This window comes from Tachysurus fulvidraco, chromosome 7, assembly GCF_022655615.1.
Source record: "Tachysurus fulvidraco isolate hzauxx_2018 chromosome 7, HZAU_PFXX_2.0, whole genome shotgun sequence".
In the NCBI taxonomy this organism is placed as follows: domain Eukaryota; kingdom Metazoa; phylum Chordata; class Actinopteri; order Siluriformes; family Bagridae; genus Tachysurus; species Tachysurus fulvidraco.
This window is the reverse complement of record NC_062524.1, coordinates 2,663,771-2,683,397: the sequence shown is the minus strand read 5'-3', so window position 1 is coordinate 2,683,397 and position 19,627 is coordinate 2,663,771. Positions and strand designations below refer to the sequence as shown.

Genomic DNA, 19,627 nt, shown 5'->3' with positions numbered 1-19,627 from the left:
GCTCAAAGTGTCGATTCGGTCACGAACGACACATCACTCGCCAAACGAATCAGCACTGAAAACGAAAGTGAATCTTCTTCAGTTCAGGCTCCATTTTGAGGAGAGGCTGAAAACCCAAAAATATCTTCAACATCTTCAACACCAGGCCCAGTAAGGACTGTGGAATTAGTGAGTAGTTTCTTTAATATAAACACGTTCGTAAATTCCTAAAGACTAAAAGTTTATAATTAACTGAAGTGTAAAAACACTGCAAAGTAAATACTGCGTCAAGTCACGTGATAAAGTGTTTATACTCTGTACGTGTAACACGTACATGGGTTCTTTATTCCTTTATTTAGAAATTTGATATCTTATGAAATTGTCTCACGATATATATATATATATCTAATAAATATAGTCATAATTAGAGTTTATGAAATTTATGTAAAACACACAAAGCAAAACACAACAAAATAAACTGTTTAAATTTACACAGCACAACAATTTCTATTTCTATATCAATATAAATCCAAATAATACGTATATATTTATAAATTTCCAATTATAGTACGATGCCGTAAGAATTTAAACACTTTTGAAGTCAAGGTTGTGACATCGACTGAATATCTGCTACACAGTATGTTCACTATGTGGTTTTCAGTAAGATGAGAAATTTGTTTCTCTCTAATATGACTGGTAGATAGTATCGTGACGTGCATGTTTAATCCCACATATCACAGCAGAGCTGATGAAAGCCATTTGCATTCGTGTGTGAACCTGAGCTTCATTATCTCATACTCACATGTCGATCTGCTTTGGAGCAACAACAACAAAAGTGAGTACAAATGTTTATTATACACATTTTTATTATAGACGTTTATTATACACACGTTCATTATACACATTTTTAACGTAATATAAACTGTAATATTTTAAAACTAGTAAAATATGATCAGATACAAGATATTAAACGTGTAATGAAGTAAAATGTAAAATAAGATACTAATAGTTTAATGTTATGAGCTGATGATATACACCTGTAGATTACACGTTTCTTCACATCCTCGTGGCGCACCATAGTTTCTCTAACTATTACAGTGCACCTTCTTCCCTATTGGTTAGTAAGGAGAGCCGTTAGTCACGTCATACGACAGACTTTATACTTTTTTTTGTCTGTAATAAGTGTGATGTTGTTTGCTCCACTAGGTGGCAGTAATGGGTAGTATAAAGGTGGGTGCATTGAGTGAAGAAGAGTTGGTAACTTGTAGCCATAGATATCTATATGACTTGTATGTGATGGATGTCTCCGGTGGAATAAAGAAAACCAGTTTCTGCAATCTCGAGTTCCTCTTGTTTGTATGATGCCTGAATAATACATGGTACCAGGAGTGGGGCTAGAAGGACGCAATGGACGCCATTAAACCCCCTGTTTCACTGCAGTTGTGTGGAAACGTTGATGCAAACTGGAGGACTTTCAAACAACAGTTTGAGTTGTATGTTACAGCCAGTGGACAAACGGCCTCTGAGAAAGAAAGATTGCTCTGCTACTCACGATTCCTGGAGTAGATGCTGTGGAAGTTTTTAACACCTTTATGAGGATGAGGCAGATAAGAAGAAACTGGACAAGGTATTGGAAAAATTTGATGCTCATTGTTTGACAAAGAAGAATGAGACATATGAATGATATGTGTTTAGAGCTCGAATACAGCATGAAGGAGAGGCTTTTGATTGCTTTCTGACTGACCTCAAGATCAAGGCAAAAACCTGTAATTTTAATGACTTGAGAGATTCCGTGATTCGAGATCAGATTGTGTTTGGTATCTGGAATAAGAAAATATGAGAGAGATTGCTACAAGAATCCGAGCTTACATTGGATCGTGCTGTTGAATTGTGCCAGTCCAGTGAATTAGCGCGACAGCATGTGATGCAGAATTTGAATGGCAAAGATTTCTTGGTTGTTATTGATTTATTATTCCAACTATCCGGAAATTGAACAGTTGCGTTCTACACAACAACTGATGTGATTCATCACATGAAACAGATTTTTTTCAAGACATGGAATTCCCCTCAGACTGTTTATGGAGCAGTATGACTTCAAGCATACAACATCTAGCCCCCTGTATCCAAAGGCCAATGGAAAAGCAGAGAAGGGGTGCAAATTGTAAAAAGACTGTTGAAAAAAGCAGCGGCAAGCAATTCAGATGAGTGGTTGGCTTTGTTAAGTTACCGTGCTTCCCCACCTTGGATCCAAAGACTGACAGTCCAATTTTAAGGAGGTCTACTCGTGTTCGAAAACCACCTGTTAGACTGGACTTGTGAAGAAAAGTGTTGAAAAGAATTGTGAAAAAAAATACAAAAATAAGAAAAAAGTAGTAAAGGATGAAATTGATTGATTGATTGTTTAGTTGTGGGACGGGTCTGGTGTAAATTGTGTGATGATCATTTGTTAAAGGAAGGGGGATGTAATGAGTGGGATGTTGTTTGGTCACTAGGTGGCAGTAATGGGTAGTATAAAGGTGGGTGCATTGAGTGACGAAGAGTTGGTAACTTCTATGTGATTGATGTCTCCGGTGGAATAAAGAAAAACAGTTCCTGCAGTCTCGAGTTCCTCTTATTTGTATGATGCCTGTATACTACATTGTTGTCGGACAAAATTAGGAAAATGTGGGTAAATAATATACGTAGTCGAATATTTATTTTTAAATTAATCGAAGAGTCGATTCGTTTGTGTATCACTCGTAATGGAATCCTCGTAACGCGATGAAAGTGTTTGTTTTGGGGGTTTTTTCAGCCTCGATTCCGTGTCGTTTTTTTCCAAACAAGGCAGATATTATAATGATCTTACACACAACACCGAATGATGACTAAAAGTAAGTGCTTTCATTATCAGAAACGACCTTTTTATTTCTTTTTTTAACCGTGTAAAAACTGCGTCAGCGGAACTGTGTACTTCCTGTAAAGCTGTTGTTATCTATTCTTCTTATCTATTATCTAGCAGTTGTGTTTATTTTATATATTCCAGTTCCTTGTTTTTCCGATTTCAGTCACCTATTACGCATTCCAAGTTTTTGCTGAATGTTTTATTGGGTTTTATTGGTGTGGAACAAACATTGTGATCTTACTGTAGTTTATTTACCGTTTATTTCCATACTGTTTATAAATAGTATAAAGGCTAATCCATATTTGTAAAGTCGTAACAGTTCAATGTTCACATTTTATAAAAGCCGTGAAGCTGTAAATGATCTAATGGACACTGAAAATATTTTTCCTTAGTTTGAGGCTTTTGGGGTAAGAGAAATAAATGGACTCACCTTAGGTCAAATATCATCCAAGATATCCCTTACATCCTTCAGTCTGAGAACATTTAAAATATATTCTTATGTTCTTCCTATATGTGTTTTTGTTGAGCGATGACTGACAGATTGCGCTGTTTTGGATTTAAACATCATTGTTTTGTGCTCTGATCAGATTTGGACCATTTTAGCCTTCCTTTTGATTTTCAATCTTGCCTTTGAACCTTTTGATACAGTAAACCTCCAGTACACAGAGACTCAGACATCTCAGTCTTCTGTTTTATACAAATGTCACTAAAGATCTAGCATTTCTGTCTATCAGACTGAATGTGCTCTTGTCCCCTAATGTCACTGCTGCATAATCCTTATAGATTACTCTTACTGTGAATCCTCATGATTCTCAAGGTCCGAGTCACATGTCAGTGACCTGCTGCTGAATGAGATTATCTGAATGCTCCTGAAATGTCACTAACCACAAGCTTCTGCCATGATTTGTTACTAAATACACCAATTTCTGTCTTAAGGACCAAAGCTATAAAAGTTTTTTTTTTCTTCAAGATTTACTGCATGTTGTTTTTTTGTGTTTACTAGAAGTTCATTTTGTAGGTGTTCGATCCAGACAACAGTGACTCAGCTGTGTGTCCATAAGCTGTCTGTGCATTCACTGATATTAAAAAATGGAGAGCTCTGATCTGGACACAGTTGACATGACCCCACCCTCAAAAAAATGGTAACTTACCTTGTCCCGATTATATTAGTCATTAACTGTTGATAACTGTAATATTTAGTGAGTATATATATGAAAGAAATATAAAGTTAGATAAAGGAAAGCTCTCACTAAATTAAGCTGTCAGTCAAAAGCTGTTTAAAGTGTCTATAACCCTCAAAATGACTGTTTATAATGTTGTGCAGTAAACTAGAGGGAAAAACATCAGAATCTGGACCACCCAGCTGTGTCTCCATGAAGAGTGACAGGTCTATGGATCTTCCTTGGAACTTAAAACATGGAGACTCCTCACTTGTACAAAGGTAACCCTATATCTAATGTTATTGCAGAGAGAAATGCTGTGCTACACATGTCTTAATCCAGTCAAGCTAAATACTTCAGAGGAAACATTTGTCTTTAAGTTGCTGGAAATGTGTAACGTAAAAACGTATTGAATTAATATCTAGGCACATGAATTACTGTTATTTGGTTGTCCCTCCATGAAAAGAGTGAAATATGAGCATTTCTCAAAAATATTATTAAATTAATGTATCAGGTAAAGACTGTATGGAGTGTATGAATCACAAAATTTCTGTTTATAATGTTCAGTATACTAAAGAGAATGCGATCAGTCTCACCACCACAGAGCTGTGTCTCCATGAAGAGTGACAGGTCTATGGATATTCCTTTGAACTTTATACATGGAGACTCCTCACCTGTACAAAGGTAACCCTATATCTAAAGTTATTGCAGAGAGAAATGCTGTGCTACACATGTCTTAATCCAGTCCAGCCAAACATTTTAGCGAAAATGTGCACGCATTGCTCCCATGCTCTCATTTCCGATGCCTGGGTTTGATTCCTGGGCAAGAAGCTAACCCAGACACTGAAGAGTTAACTGTCAATGCCGGTCCCAAGCCCGTAAAAAAAGAGGGTTGTTCAGGAAGGGCATCTGGCACAAAACCTGCACCAAATATAATTAGAGGACTGCTGAGGGGTCCATGAACAGGGAGCAGCCGTAAGGCCAACAGCAACAACGGCATACATTAATTTCTTTAATCATTAATAATAATATTAATTAATAATACTATTAACATTATTGTTAATAGTGTAGGGATGTGGTGCACAGTGGTTAAGGTGTTGAACTCCTGATCGGAAGGTCATGAGTTTGAATCCCAGGTCCACCAGGCTGCCACTGCTGGGCCCCTGAGCAAGGCCTTTAACCCTGAATTGCTCACTTGTATAAATTGAAATAAAATGTAAGTCACTCTGGATGAGGGAGTCTGCTAAATCCCAGAAATGTAAATGTAATACTGAAGGTAAATTTTTCTTGAACCAAGACAAAAAAAAAAAAAAAAAACCCTCTTCCCTCACATGACCAAATTGACTGACCTCCCATCCAACTTATAGTATATAATTTCTGGGAAGTTTTTAAGAAACATATTTAATTTATATTTGCAATAATTTATAATGGATAATCTGTTTATTGTATTAATGTCGCTGTGAAAACTAATGCATTCAAATTACTGAATAATTCTAATGAAAATATAGTAAAGTTTAAAATAGAGTATTAAAGTGGTTAGTTATTGCTTTTAACAGCTATAACATTTGTTCCCAGTTTTCCACAGAAGCCAGGAGACAGAAGAGAAAAGACCATGATCACAGATACAAGGTAATATCAAAACCAACATGACTGTGACACCGACACACTGCTATTATAAACCTCACGACAGTGAAAACATAACTGTCATAAACACTTATCTTTAATGTTAATAATGTCTCATCATGTCTCCCTACTTTACCATTTCACAGACATGAACCACGATCTGCTGGTGTTTATGAATTCCAGAAAAAGTACAAGTTACATTTGATGAAGCAGTTTCAGTGTTTGAATGGAGTGATAAACCTGGGAACCCAAACACTCCTGAATGAGATCTACACAGAGCTCTACATCACAGAGGGAGACAGTAAAGATGTCAATAATGAACATGAGGTGATACAGATTGAAGCAGCATCCAGGAGAAGAACAACAGAGGAAACGCCAATCAAATGCAATGACATCTTTAAGCCTTTATCTGAACAAGATGAACCCATCAGAACTGTGCTGACAAAAGGGGTTGCTGGCATCGGAAAAACAGTCTCTGTGCAGAAGTTCATTCTGGACTGGGCTGAAGGGAAAGTAAATCAGGACGTCCACCTCATATTTCCACTTCCTTTCAGAGAGCTGAACTTGATGAAGGACCAGAAACTGAGTCTGATGGAGCTCCTTCATGTCTTTTTTAAGGAAACAAAAGAAACAGAAATGTCCAGTTTGGAAAAGGTTCTGTTCATTTTTGACGGATTGGACGAGTGTCGTTTTCCTCTAGATTTCCAGAACACAGTGAGAGTGTGTGATGTAACTGAATCAGCATCAGTGCCTGTGCTGCTGATAAACCTGATCAAAGGGAATCTGCTTCCCTCTGCTCTCATCTGGATCACCTCCAGACCTGCAGCAGCTGATCAAATCCCCTCTGAGTGTGTGGATCGAGTCACAGAGGTACGAGGGTTCAATGACCCACAGAAGGAGGAGTACTTCAGGAAGAGGATCAGTGATCAGAGCCTGGCCAATAAAATAATCACACACCTGAAGTCATTAAGAAGCCTCTACATCATGTGTCACATCCCAGTCTTCTGCTGGATTTCAGTCACTGTTCTAGAGAGAATGTTGGGTGAAGCAGAGAGTGGAGAGATCCCCAAGACTCTGACTCAAATGTACACACACTTCCTCATCATTCAGACAAACATCATAAGAGAAAAATACTCAAAGAAGCAGGAGAGTGATTAAGAAATGCTTCTGAAACTGGGACAACTGGCTTTTCAGCAGCTGATGAAAGGCAACCTGATCTTCTATGATGAAGACCTGAGAGAGTGTGGTATTGATGTGAGCGAAGCAGCAGTGTACTCAGGTGTGTGTACTCAGATCTTCAGAGAGGAGTTTGGGCTTCAGCAGAGTAAAGTGTTCTGCTTTGTGCATCTGACCATTCAGGAGCATCTCGCAGCTCTGTATGTGCACCTGACCTTCATGAAGAAAAAGATTAATGTTCTTAAACACAGTCAGGTCGTTAACACAATCTCAGATGTCCACAACTGGGCTGTAGATCAGGCCTTGGAAACTAAGACTGGACGTCTGGACCTTTTCCTCCGCTTTCTTCTGGGTCTTTCACTGGAGACCAATCAGAAACTCTTACACACCTTTATAACACATACAGGAAGTAGCCCCCAGAGCAAAGAAGAAACAGTTCAGTACATTAAGATGAAGATCAGAAGAAATCCTCCTGAAGATAAATCCATCAATCTGTTCCACTGTCTGAATGAACTGGGTGATAATTCACTAGTGGAGGAAATCCAAAACTACCTAAAATCTGGAAAACAAAGAAAACTCTCTTCCTCACAGTGGTCTGCTCTGGTGTTTGTGTTACTGACCTCAGCACAGGAACTGGAGGAATTTGACCTGAGTAAATATAGTACAGAGAAGATAACAGATCTGGTTCTTTTGAAGGTGATGCCTGTGATTGCAGCATCAAGAAAAGCAGTGTAAGTAAATCTGAAAAGAAACATTCTACTGTTACACAGTTCTCAAGAAAAGAAAAACGGAACGCACTGGGACAAAATGTAAAATTTACAGTAAAAATAAAAAATGTAAAAACATTCATCCATCTCATATTAACAACTTAATTGGTATCGGACAAAAAAGAGAAAATTACAATAGGGACTAATCTTTTGTCAGTATTTCGGCTGGGTCAGAAACCTTTTTTTTCATTTAAGAAAAACAGAATGAATAAGTAATTTGCAATAGTGTTACTTTAGTAATACTTTATGTATCCTTTTTTTTCCCCTTCAGTATTCGGCATGTAACATTTAAAGAGAAAAGCTCAGCAGCTTTGGCCTCAGTGCTCAGCTCTGAATACACCATACTGAGAGAACTGGATCTGTCTGAGAGTAAACTAGGAGACTCAGGAGTGAAAAGTCTTTCTGCTGGACTGAAGAATCCTCACTGTAAACTGGAGACAATGAGGTAAGATCAGCTCTCTGAGAGTCCCAATAACTCATTCACAAGACTTATTACAAGTTATTACATGCATAATAATTAATGTATGTAATAATTATTATGTAATAATAATATTACAGAATATTAAAAAAAAGACTGATATATACTGTACACTGATCAGGCAGAATATTATGACCACTGAGAGGAGAAGTGAATAACACTGATTTTCTCTTCATCACGGTTAGTGCATGGGTTACATTAGGCAGCAAGTGAAAATTTTGTCCACAAAATTTTTGTAAGAAGCAAGAGAAATGGGCAGGCATAAAAATTTGAGCAAGATTTGACAATGGGCAAAATGTGCTGGCTAGACGCCTGGGCCAGAGCATTTCCAAATCTGCAGATCTTGCGGGATGTTCCCCTTCTTCAGTGGTCAGTATCTATCAAATGTGGTCCAAGGAAGAAACAGTGGTGAACCGGCGACAGGGTCATGGGCGGCCAAGGCTTATTGATGCACGTGGGGAGCGAAGGCTGAAAAAGGGGGATCAACCAATACAATATTAGGAAGGTGGTAATCATGTTATGCCTGATTGGTGTATATCCTCCATTATAAAGGAATACAGGGACAGTTACCCAGAACTTGACACGTACTTTTTATATCTTTTAAACTCAGTCATGGGGAAAACATGTCAGGTGGCAAATGTACTCTTATCAAAATAATCCAGAGATCCATAAGCCACAAAACTAGTAGCTGGTTTTGAATACTGATACACATAAAAATTTACACACAGAAATGCTTGAATTATTTACGCAGTTGTATTTAGTTAGCATTTTAATAGCATATTCATGTTTATTCATTCCATTCTGATTAATACTATCAGATTACAGGTCATTTTTAAAGTAAATATGAAACCTAGATAAAGATCTGTTGATGATGAGTGTGTTATTGTGTATCTGCAGGTTGTGTGTTTGTGGTGTCTCAGATGAAGGCTGTGCTGCACTGACTTCAGCTCTGAGATCAAACCCCTCACACCTGAGACACCTGGATCTGTCTGAGAATAAACTTGGAGACTCAGGAGTGAAGAGTCTCTCTGCTCTATTGGAGAAACCTCTCTGTAACCTGGAGACACTGAGGTAAGATCATCTCCCTGAGTCACATGACCTGCTCCTCACTAAGACACAAAAACACTTTAATAATGAGACTGAAAGAGAGCTTTTAGCTTAGAATCAGTGTCCTGAGGAGGAAGAATATTTTTTCACTACACACTGATTTTTGTTTTTGATTTTCGTTTTTGTTATGTAAAAAATTTTATATATATATATATATGTACATATACAGTGCCTTGCGAAAGTATTCGGCCCCCTTGAACTTTGCAACCTTTTGCCACATTTCAGGCTTCAAACACAATGATATGAAACTGTAATTTTTTGTGAATAATCAACAACAAGTGGGACACAATCATGAAGTGGAACGAAATTTATTGGATATTTAACTTTTTTAACAAATCAAAAACTGTAAAATTGGGCGTGCAAAATTATTCGGCCCCTTTACTTTCAGTGCAGCAAACTCTCTCCAGAAGTTCAGTGAGGATCTCTGAATGATCCAATGTTGACCTAAATGACTAATGATGACAAATAGAATCCACCTGTGTGTAATCAAGTCTCCGTATAAATGCACCTGCACTGTGATAGTCTCAGAGGTCCGTTTAAAGCGCAGAGAGCATCATGAAGAACAAGGAACACACCAGGCAGGTCCGAGATACCGTTGTGGAGAAGTTTAAAGCCGGATTTGGATACAAAAAGATTTCCCAAGCTTTAAACATCCCAGGGAGCACTGTGCAAGCGATAATATTGAAATGGAAGGAGTATCAGACCACTGCAAATCTACGAAGACCTGGCCGTCCCTCTAAACTTTCAGCTCATACAAGGAGAAGACTGATCAGAGATGCAGCCAAGAGGCCCATGATCACTCTGGATGAACTGCAGAGATCTACAGCTGAGGTGGGAGACTCTGTCCATAGGACAACAAGCAGTCATATACTGCACAAATCTGGCCTTTATGGAAGAGTGGCAAGAAGAAAGCCATTTCTTAAAGATATCCATAAAAAGTGTCGTTTAAAGTTTGCCACAAGCCACCTGGGAGACACACCAAACATGTGGAAGAAGGTGCTCTGGTCAGATGAATCCAAAATTGAACTTTTTGGCAACAATGCAAAACGTTGTGTTTGGCGTAAAAGCAACACAGCTCATCACCCTGAACACACAACCCCCACTGTCAAACATGGTGGTGGCAGCATCATGGTTTGGGCCTGCTTTTCTTCAGCAGGGACAGGGAAGATGGTTAAAATTGATGGGAAGATGGATGGAGCCAAATACAGGACCATTCTGGAAGAAAACCTGATGGAGTCTGCAAAAGACCTGAGACTGGGACGGAGATTTGTCTTCCAACAAGACAATGATCCAAAACATAAAGCAAAATCTACAATGGAATGGTTCAAAAATAAACATATCCAGGTGTTAGAATGGCCAAGTCAAAGTCCAGACCTAAATACAATCGAGAATCTGTATAAAGAACAGAAAACTGCTGTTCACAAACGCTCTCCATCCAACCTCACTGAGCTCGAGCTGTTCTGCAAGGAGGAATGGGCAAAAATTTCAGTCTCTCGATGTGCAAAACTGATAGAGACGTACCCCAAGCGACTTACAGCTGTAATCGCAGCAAAAGGTGGCGCTACAAAGTATTAACTTAAGGGGGCCGAATAATTTTGCACGCCCAATTTTTCAGTTTTTGATTTGTTAAAAAAGTTTGAAATATCCAATAAATTTCGTTCCACTTCATGATTGTGTCCCACTTGTTGTTGATTCTTCACAAAAAATTACAGTTTCACATCATTGTTTGAAGCCTGAAATGTGGCAAAAGGTCGCATAGTTCAAGGGGGCCGAATACTTTCGCAAGGCACTGTGTGTGTGTGTGTGTGTGTGTGTGTGTGTGTGTGTGTATGTATGTATGTATGTATATATATATATATATATATATATATATATATATCCTTGTCTGTTTATATTGTCCACCTGTCCTGTATATATTGCTGTTTATAAACCTGTTTACAATGTGTGTTCAGTGCTAAATTTTCAGAGCTGCTAAATGTTTATTTTTCACTGTTTTAGACAATTACAATAAAGATCTGTTCTACTCTGTGTTTACAGTGGATATGAAAATTTACACACTCCTGTTAAAATGTCAGATTTTGGAGATATACATTTACAGGATTAGAACTAGGTATCATATCATTTGTTACCACTGCACTGTCATGTGTTAATATGATGATATTTCTAGAACAACTTACAGAAGTGTTTTGAAGTAACTATGAATAAATAAATCCTGATAATGATTCACTAGATCACAGACTAAAACCCTCATTTCATTCTAAATGATAAAATAATTGTAATCTAAAATAATCTAAAAAAAAATGTTAAAGATAAAGATCTGTTGTTGATGAGTGTGTTATGGTGTATCTGCAGGTTGAGTGTTTGTGGTGTCTCAGATGAAGGCTGTGCTGCACTGACTTCAGCTCTGAGATCAAACCCCTCACACCTGAGACACCTGGATCTGTCTGAGAATAAACTTGGAGACTCAGGAGTGAAGAGTCTCTCTGCTCTATTGGAGAATCCTCTCTGTAACCTGGAGACACTGAGGTAAGATCATCTCTCTGAGTCACATGACCTGTTCCTCACTAAGACACTTTCTCTAATAATGGGACTAAAGCAGAGGTTCAGCATTCTTTGATTATTTTAATAAATCACCAACTCAAAATAACAGAGAAAAATATGATTAAATAGCCTACATACTCCACACAGTACAAATTCATGAGTTTCATCTCATGGCTTCATTCCTCTCAAATACATTGTACAGATATATGCATTTATGGTTTAATAAACATCTACTACGACATATTTAATAATTTTAACCTCTGAATGTTAATAAAGTTTTCTGTGCAATGCAAACTTGAATTGAAATTTCTGTTTTTGATCATGTGCTCAAATATTTCAGTGGCATTCCAAATAATAAAACCATTAACTGATGTATTTTAATGATGGGTTATTTGGACATTAAGGCCATCCTTAAAAATATTCTTGTTTGCTGTAACCCGACCCACCCTGTCAATTTAGAACCGACTCAATTATTTATTTTTTTTGCTTTAAGTCCGACCGACTTGCTGGTTGTAAATTTGTGTTAAGACCGACCAATTTTTTTTTTAACTTTTCAAACAACTAATACAAAAGCAATAAAATAATATTAATTATATTTTAGTAAGTATCGTAAATATATAAATTGCCTAGGCCTACATACAAACAGAGGTTACGTTCTTTCTTTTTAAATAAAAACCCGTGACATCATCTATGTTTACACTATTGGTTACCGGATGTCACACTATGGCCTGTGTGTTCGCTTCTTCTCATTCTCTCATTCACCGTCAGAGTCGACAGTTCGCGCTCGGTAATGATGGCTGCGGCTGCAGTAAACAAAATGTTCGCGGTCACCGTTCAAAGCCATACGGGTTTGGGCTCCATAATACATCTAAATAAATTCATCAAAACAGCTCGACACCGCTTTAACTTGGCACAAAGTTCTGGAAAATCTGTGTCCAGCATCAAATTAAGGTTTGCAATGATGTGCCTGAAGGCACGGGTTGAAGACCCAGTCAGTGACGTCACGATATGCTAATTTGTTTAACGTAATACCTACGTAATCACTAAAACTGTACTTTTTTTTTTTTACACATTGAAACTTGGGGGGAAAAAAATATAGACCTACCGACCCTTTTTTTTTTTTTTTTTAATAAACTGTTACTGCAAACCAAAATATTTTTTAGGATGGCCCAATTAACATTCAGGTTAATATACTAAAAAAACGCTATCAGGACAGAAAGTGAGAATGCAACATCAGGGCTTATTTCAAAAGAAGAGTCCAAACATCTACATAACTGTCAGTCATTCTGGAGTCATATTTTGATCTGCTGTAGGTGATTTTTCAGAAACAATTGGGGCATATTTTTGTGAAGGTAAAGGTGAAGCTTCTCTTCAAAATGAGTACGGTAGGTTTGAATAGACACTATCACATATGGGGCAAGGTGTTGCCTAATGGTCAGAGAGTCTGACTCATAATCCAAAGGTTGTGGGTTCGAGTCTCGGGCCGGCCACGACTGAGGTGCCCTTGAGCAAGGCAACCCCCCAACTGCTCCCCGGGCGCTGCAGCATAAATGGCTGCCCACTGCTCCGGGTGTGTGTTGCTCCTTTTGATTTTTGCTGCTTCTATAATATACGACTTTTAATTTGTGATTAAAAATGTGATCCATCTATAATGCACAGATGATATTAAATACTTGTTTCATTCTGAACGATAAAGTAAATTTACGTGAATAAGTTTTAAAATAAATTTGAAGATGAAGATCTGTTGTTGATGAGTGTGTTATTGTGTATCTGCAGGATTGTGTGTTTGTGGTGTCTCAGATGAAGGCTGTGCTGCTCTGACTTCAGCTCTGAGATCAAACCCCTCACACCTGAGAGACCTGGATCTGTCTGAGAATAAACTTGGAGACCCAGGAATGAAGAGTCTCTCTGCTCTATTGGAGAATCCTCTCTGTAACCTGGAGACACTGAGGTAAGATCATCTCTCTGAGTCACATGATCTGCTCCTCACTAAGACACTTTCTCTAATAAGGGGACTGAAGCAGGGGTTCAGCATTCTTTGATTATTTTAATAAATCACCAACTGAAAATAACAGTGAAAAATATGATTAAATAGCCTACATACTCCACACAGTACAAATTCATGAGTTTCATCTCATGGCTTCATTCCTCTCAAATACATTGTACAGATATATGCATCCTGTGTCGTTCCCAGGGTCTGCAGCTGACCTCTGCTGGTTCACAAGAAGTGTAAATTTTGCTGTTAATAAACCTGTTTACAATAAATCCTGATAATGATTCACTTGATTACAGACTAAAATCCTTGTTTCATTCTAAATGATGAAATAATTTAAAACTAAAATAATCTAAAAAAAAAATGTTAGATAAAGATCTGTTGTTGATGAGTGTGTTATTGTGTATCTGCAGGTTGTGTGTTTGTGGTGTCTCAGATGAAGGCTGTGCTGCTCTGACTTCAGCTCTGAGATCAAACCCCTCACACCTGAGACACCTGGATCTGTCTGAGAATAAACTTGGAGACTCAGGAGTGAAGAGTCTCTCTGCTCTATTGGAGAATCCTCTCTGTAACCTGGAGACACTGAGGTAAGATCATCTCTCTGAGTCACATGATCTGCTCCTAACCAAGACACTTTCTCTAATAATGAGACTGAAACAGGGGTTTTATTTCAGCAGCAATGTTTTAGGAGGAAGATTATTTCTTGAAACTGATGATATATCAAAGACCAGTTAAACTCTTGTTAAAAAATTTCTTTTTTGTTATGTAAAACCTGAAGAGCTGCTATAGCAGCTAGTGTGTTGGCTTACAGGAGACATTTTGTCTGACTGACCGACAAGGCGGATTGTTGTGTGAATGGTGTGTTAATGAGGAGTCTAACTAAAGTGTGGAGTCTAGCTAAGTGACCTGCCGGTGCTCCCACAAGTAACAATACATTTTATTTAATCATTTTACAAATCACTTGTCTGATGTCCCTCCTGAAAGCATGAATTGTTTCTGACAGACACAGGAAGACTGCAGTCACACCATCTGAAAGGCAGATAAATATATTATTGAAATACTTTATAAAATGTAATTGAACGTACAGAACATAATTATTTATCAGTGGGTATTTTAATACAGATCATATGCCCCTTTTCCACCGAGGCAGTTTGAGTGCTGGTTCGGAGCCTAATTTAGAACCAGTTCTTTCTTTTTCCACAGCCAAAGCACCGGCTCTGAACCAGGAAAAGTGGTTCTTAAGTAGCACCAAAACGTTGCAGGTCTAGACTTAAGAACCGCTTGCATTAGGAGCTGTGGGCGGAGCTACTGTTAGCGCATTTGATAATGTACCTAAAGTTTACCAATGTTTAATACACTTTTACTTTATTGATCCTTACTATTTTTGCTGCTTCTATAATATGACCTTCCATTTGTGATTAATAATGTGATCCATTTACAGTTGAGGCCAAAATTATTAGCCCCCTTATGAAATTAGACAAAACTCTGTCTGTTTTATAGTGTATTTGTTTCCAAAATGACAAAGACAAAATGTCCACTAAGTTTGATTAGGATATTTAATTGTAATAGTGAGTTGAGACAAGAATGGGCAAAAATGAAACGTCCAAAATTATTAGCCCCCTGGTCATTAATAGTCAATAGTGTACCCTTTCTGAGCCACAACTGACAACAACCTCTTAGAGTAATTCTTTACTAGGTTGGTACAGGTCTCCTGAGGGATTTTAGCCAATTCTTTCATTGCAAATTGCTCCAGCTGGTCCAAATTGCATGGTTTCCAAGCATGGACATTTACTTTGAGCACTCGCCAGATTCTCAATAGGATTGAGGTCTGGTCTCTGTGCGGACCACTCCAGGACCCTTGGTTTTGGTATCCTTCAGGAACTGTTGGACCAATTACGATGTATGCTTTGGATCATTGTCTTGTTGAAAGGCCCAGCGACGACCTAAGGCTAAACTACGAGCAGATTTCTGCATATTATCCCTCAAAATGTCAACATAATTTTCATTTTTGATGATGCCATGCACCCGAACAAGGCTGCCTGTGCCTGAAGCTGCAAAACAGCCCCACAGCATGATGCTCCCACCACCATGTTTAACTGTGGGAACTGTGTTCTTAGGGTTGAAGGCCTCACCCTTTCTTCGCCAAACATAAGCAACATCCATGTGCCCAAACAGTTCCAGTTTAGTCTCATCAGACCAAAGCATAGTGTCCCAAAACTCACCTTTACCTTTCATATGTTCACGGGCAAACCTGTCTGGCTGTGATGTGCTGCTTTTTGAGTAAAGGGGTTCTACTGGGACGATGGCCCTTCTCCTTGGAGTCCTTTTATTCTGATTGAATGCCCAGGTGTTGTTAGGAAGCCAGTTGACTGCAGAGGTGTATTTTGAAAGCTGAATGATTAATTAAGGTGTGTTTTGAAAGCGAAAATTCACATGGGGCTAACATCTTTGACCACCCCATTTTCACTATATTTGATATAAAGCAAGCCTAAAAATGTATTTTATATTCCAAAATGTACCAAAAGCTACTAAATAACACTGGTGAATGTTTGATTATATCAAGTTTTATCAATGCTGCAAACATTGGAACGATCTTTAGGAAAATGTTCCAAAATTCCTGGGGGGCTAATAATTTTGGCCTCAACTGTATAATGCACAGATGGTATTAAATACTCGTTTCATTCTGAACAATAAAGTAAATTTACATGAATAAAATTAATTAATTAATTAAAATAAATTTGAAGATAAAAATCTGTTGAGTGTGTTATTGTGTATCTGCAGGCTGTGTGATTGTGGTGTCACAGATGAAGGCTGTGCTGCACTGACTTCAGCTCTGAGATCAAACCCCTCACACCTGAGACACCTGGATCTGTCTGAGAATAAACTTGGAGACTCAGGAGTGAAGAGTCTCTCTGCTCTATTGGAGAATCCTCTCTGTAACCTGGAGACACTGAGGTAAGATCATCTCCCTGAGTCACATGACCTGTTCCTCACTAAGACAACTTCTTTATTCGTGAGACTAAAGCAGAGGTTCAGCATTCTTTGATTATTTTAATAAATCACCAAATCAAAATAACAGAGAAAAATATGATTAAATAGCCTACATACTCCACACAGTACAAATTCATGAGTTTCATCTCATGGCTTCATTCCTCTCAAATACATTGTACAGATATATGCATCCTGTGTCGTTCCCAGGGTCTGCAGCTGACCTCTGCTGGTTCACAAGTGCCCCTAGCTTTTACATTGCTCAACCAACTCCTGATACTTAGTTTGTTTCCTTTTATAAGCTTACTCTGTGCATTCTACACCAGGTCATTCAGTTCTACTATGACTGTCAACCAGAACTTGACTTCTACCATTTTGCTTAGCCTGTCTGGAAAATCATCCATCCATCCATCCATCTATCCATCAGTCCAGTCCGTCCGTCCATCCATCCATCCATCCAATATTTGTGACTGAAAAATATCTGATTAGTGGATGATGTAAATGTTGACATTTAATTTGTCTTTTGTAAATTTGAGACAGTTTTTTTTTTCCCCCCGACTCATTTTCTTGTTAATACTGAATTCAACCATTTACACATTAAGTCTGTATGTATTTTAAAAACACATATGTAATAGACAAAAGAGCTGATAGTCAGTCCCTCTACACCTCCGCACCCTATTGTCATTCAAAATCAACCAGTTGAAATAGTGGACAGTTTCAAATATCTGGAAATGACACTGGATAACACGCACACCTTTGCTCAGCACATTATGGGCATTCAGAAAAGAAGTCATCAAAGACTGTCGGTCATTCGCAAACTCAAAGGACTTAATGTCGCTCCTCGTTTACTATTACTACTTTATCAAAGCATTATTCAGTCAATTTTACTGTATTGTAATACTGTATTTACAATATTGCTGCAAAAGTTATAGGTCTTCCTACACCTAACCTTATAGAACTCAATAACATAGCTATCGGACGCTTTGCCATTTCAGTAGAACGGGATTCCACACATCCACTAAATGAGTATCTAGCCCCACTGCCCTCAGGGCGCAGGTACAGGGCTCTAAGGTGCAGAAGGGCCCGCTTTGGAAGAAGCCTGATTCCCTCAGTCATTAAGTATCTTAACAATAGACATCGCTGAGTGTTATTCTGAATGTTTTTGACATGTATGTATTATTACTGTTTATGTTGCGTGTGTCGAACAAGTACAGTGTTGTGGAAAAGAATTTCCCCTTTGGGGACAATAAAGTAAAGTAAGTAATGTATAATTAATTTATATATAAAACAATTTATATTCAGGTTCAGTGCTCTTACTACAGTAACACCATTAGACTTCACTAAGAAACTAAAGTATGTTGTTATGTGTGCAGGTTGGTGGACTGTCATTTCAGATGAAGGCTGTGATACTCTGACTTCAGCTCTGAGATCAATGCCTTTACATCTGGATCTAGTCTTGAATAAAAAAGGAGACTCCAGAAAGAAGATGCCTGCAGCTTGTAAGGATGATGAACATCACAAACTACAGTAACTGATGGAAAGTTATGAACTATTCACATACACATTGAAAGATAACAAAGATATTAAGTGTTATAAAGTGGTTATAGGTAATGTACATATGAATTACCTATAAGTAATATACCTATCAATATACTGGAATATTCTGAACTAGGCTGATTGTATGATACCACATCTATAACCGTGAAATCAAGTGACGGCGTCCTCATTCTTTCTGTCCTGTTCTGATTTAATAATGCACTTGTAAATAAATTGTGTAAACCACCATGATTGTTTCTGCTGATGTCTCTTTTCTTGTGATAACACCGAATAACATTATTCTGTATTACTACACTGTGGTGATATGAATAAATCTTCCTATCCAATCACATTCTCTGCATTTTTTTGTGAACTCTTCCCTGAATTTAGTTCAGAGTTAGCGACAGCAGTGCAACTCAGACTTCTCTGAGATTTCTCAATGTTTTATCTTTTTTTTTATTGGCCAGGCAGCACATGTTTATTTTATAAACAGCACGTGTTTATTTTATCCCAAAAAAAATGGCCACTAGAGAACACTTTCAAAAGATAAAGGAAGTTTAACAGATTTTGTTAAAAGCTCATATAGTTATCTCAGAAATGGTGACCCTTCCGTTTCTTTACACCTTGTCTGTACCAGACCTGAAAACTTTCTAGAGCAGAGGTATTCAACTAAAATTTAAAGAGGTCCAGTAAGATAAAATTTCTTGCAGCAAATGTATGGAAGATCATAATGTCTCACTAGTTAGTGTGAGATATATTTAAGTAGCCTAGTAGTTGTATCAACATCTGCAAGCAATCAATACCTGACTGTCAAATCAAATAAATTCAGTACAATTCAAAAACATTTTGAAAATATTTGTCACGTAACATAGAACTGAACATGTGTATGATTGTAGGTAGGTGTATGTGTGTCAAAGTGAACAATCAAGAGAAGACTTCACCAGCGTGAATACAGAGGGTTCACCACAAGATGTAAACCATTGGTGAGCCTCAAACACAGGAAGGCCAGATTAGAGTTTGCCAAACAACATCTAAAAAAGCCTCTACAGTTCTGGAACAACATCCTATGGACAGATGAGACCAAGATCAACTTGTACCAGAGTGATGGGAAGGGAAGAGTACGGAGAAGGAAAAGAACTACTCATGATCCTAAGCATACCACCTCATCAGTGAAGCATGGTGGTGGTAGTGTCATGGCGTGGGCATGGATGGCTGCCAATGGAACTGGTTCTCTTGTATTTATTGATGATGTGACTGCTGACAAAAGCAGCAGAATGAATTCTGAAGTGTTTCGGGCAATATTATCTGCTCATATTCAGCCAAATGCTTCAGAACTCATTGGACGGCGCTTCACAGTGCAGCTGGACAATGACACAAAGCATACTGCAAAAGCATCCA

At 38.0% G+C, this 19,627-nt stretch overlaps 1 protein-coding gene and 1 pseudogene across 23 annotated transcripts in view; both read left to right on the top strand.

The window, feature by feature from the left end:
- LOC113650479 overlaps positions 1-19,627 on the top strand; it is a 289,734-nt gene that overhangs the window by 161,070 nt on the left and 109,037 nt on the right. The window lies entirely within an intron of this gene.
- Positions 28-18,581, top strand: LOC113650467 (annotated as a pseudogene).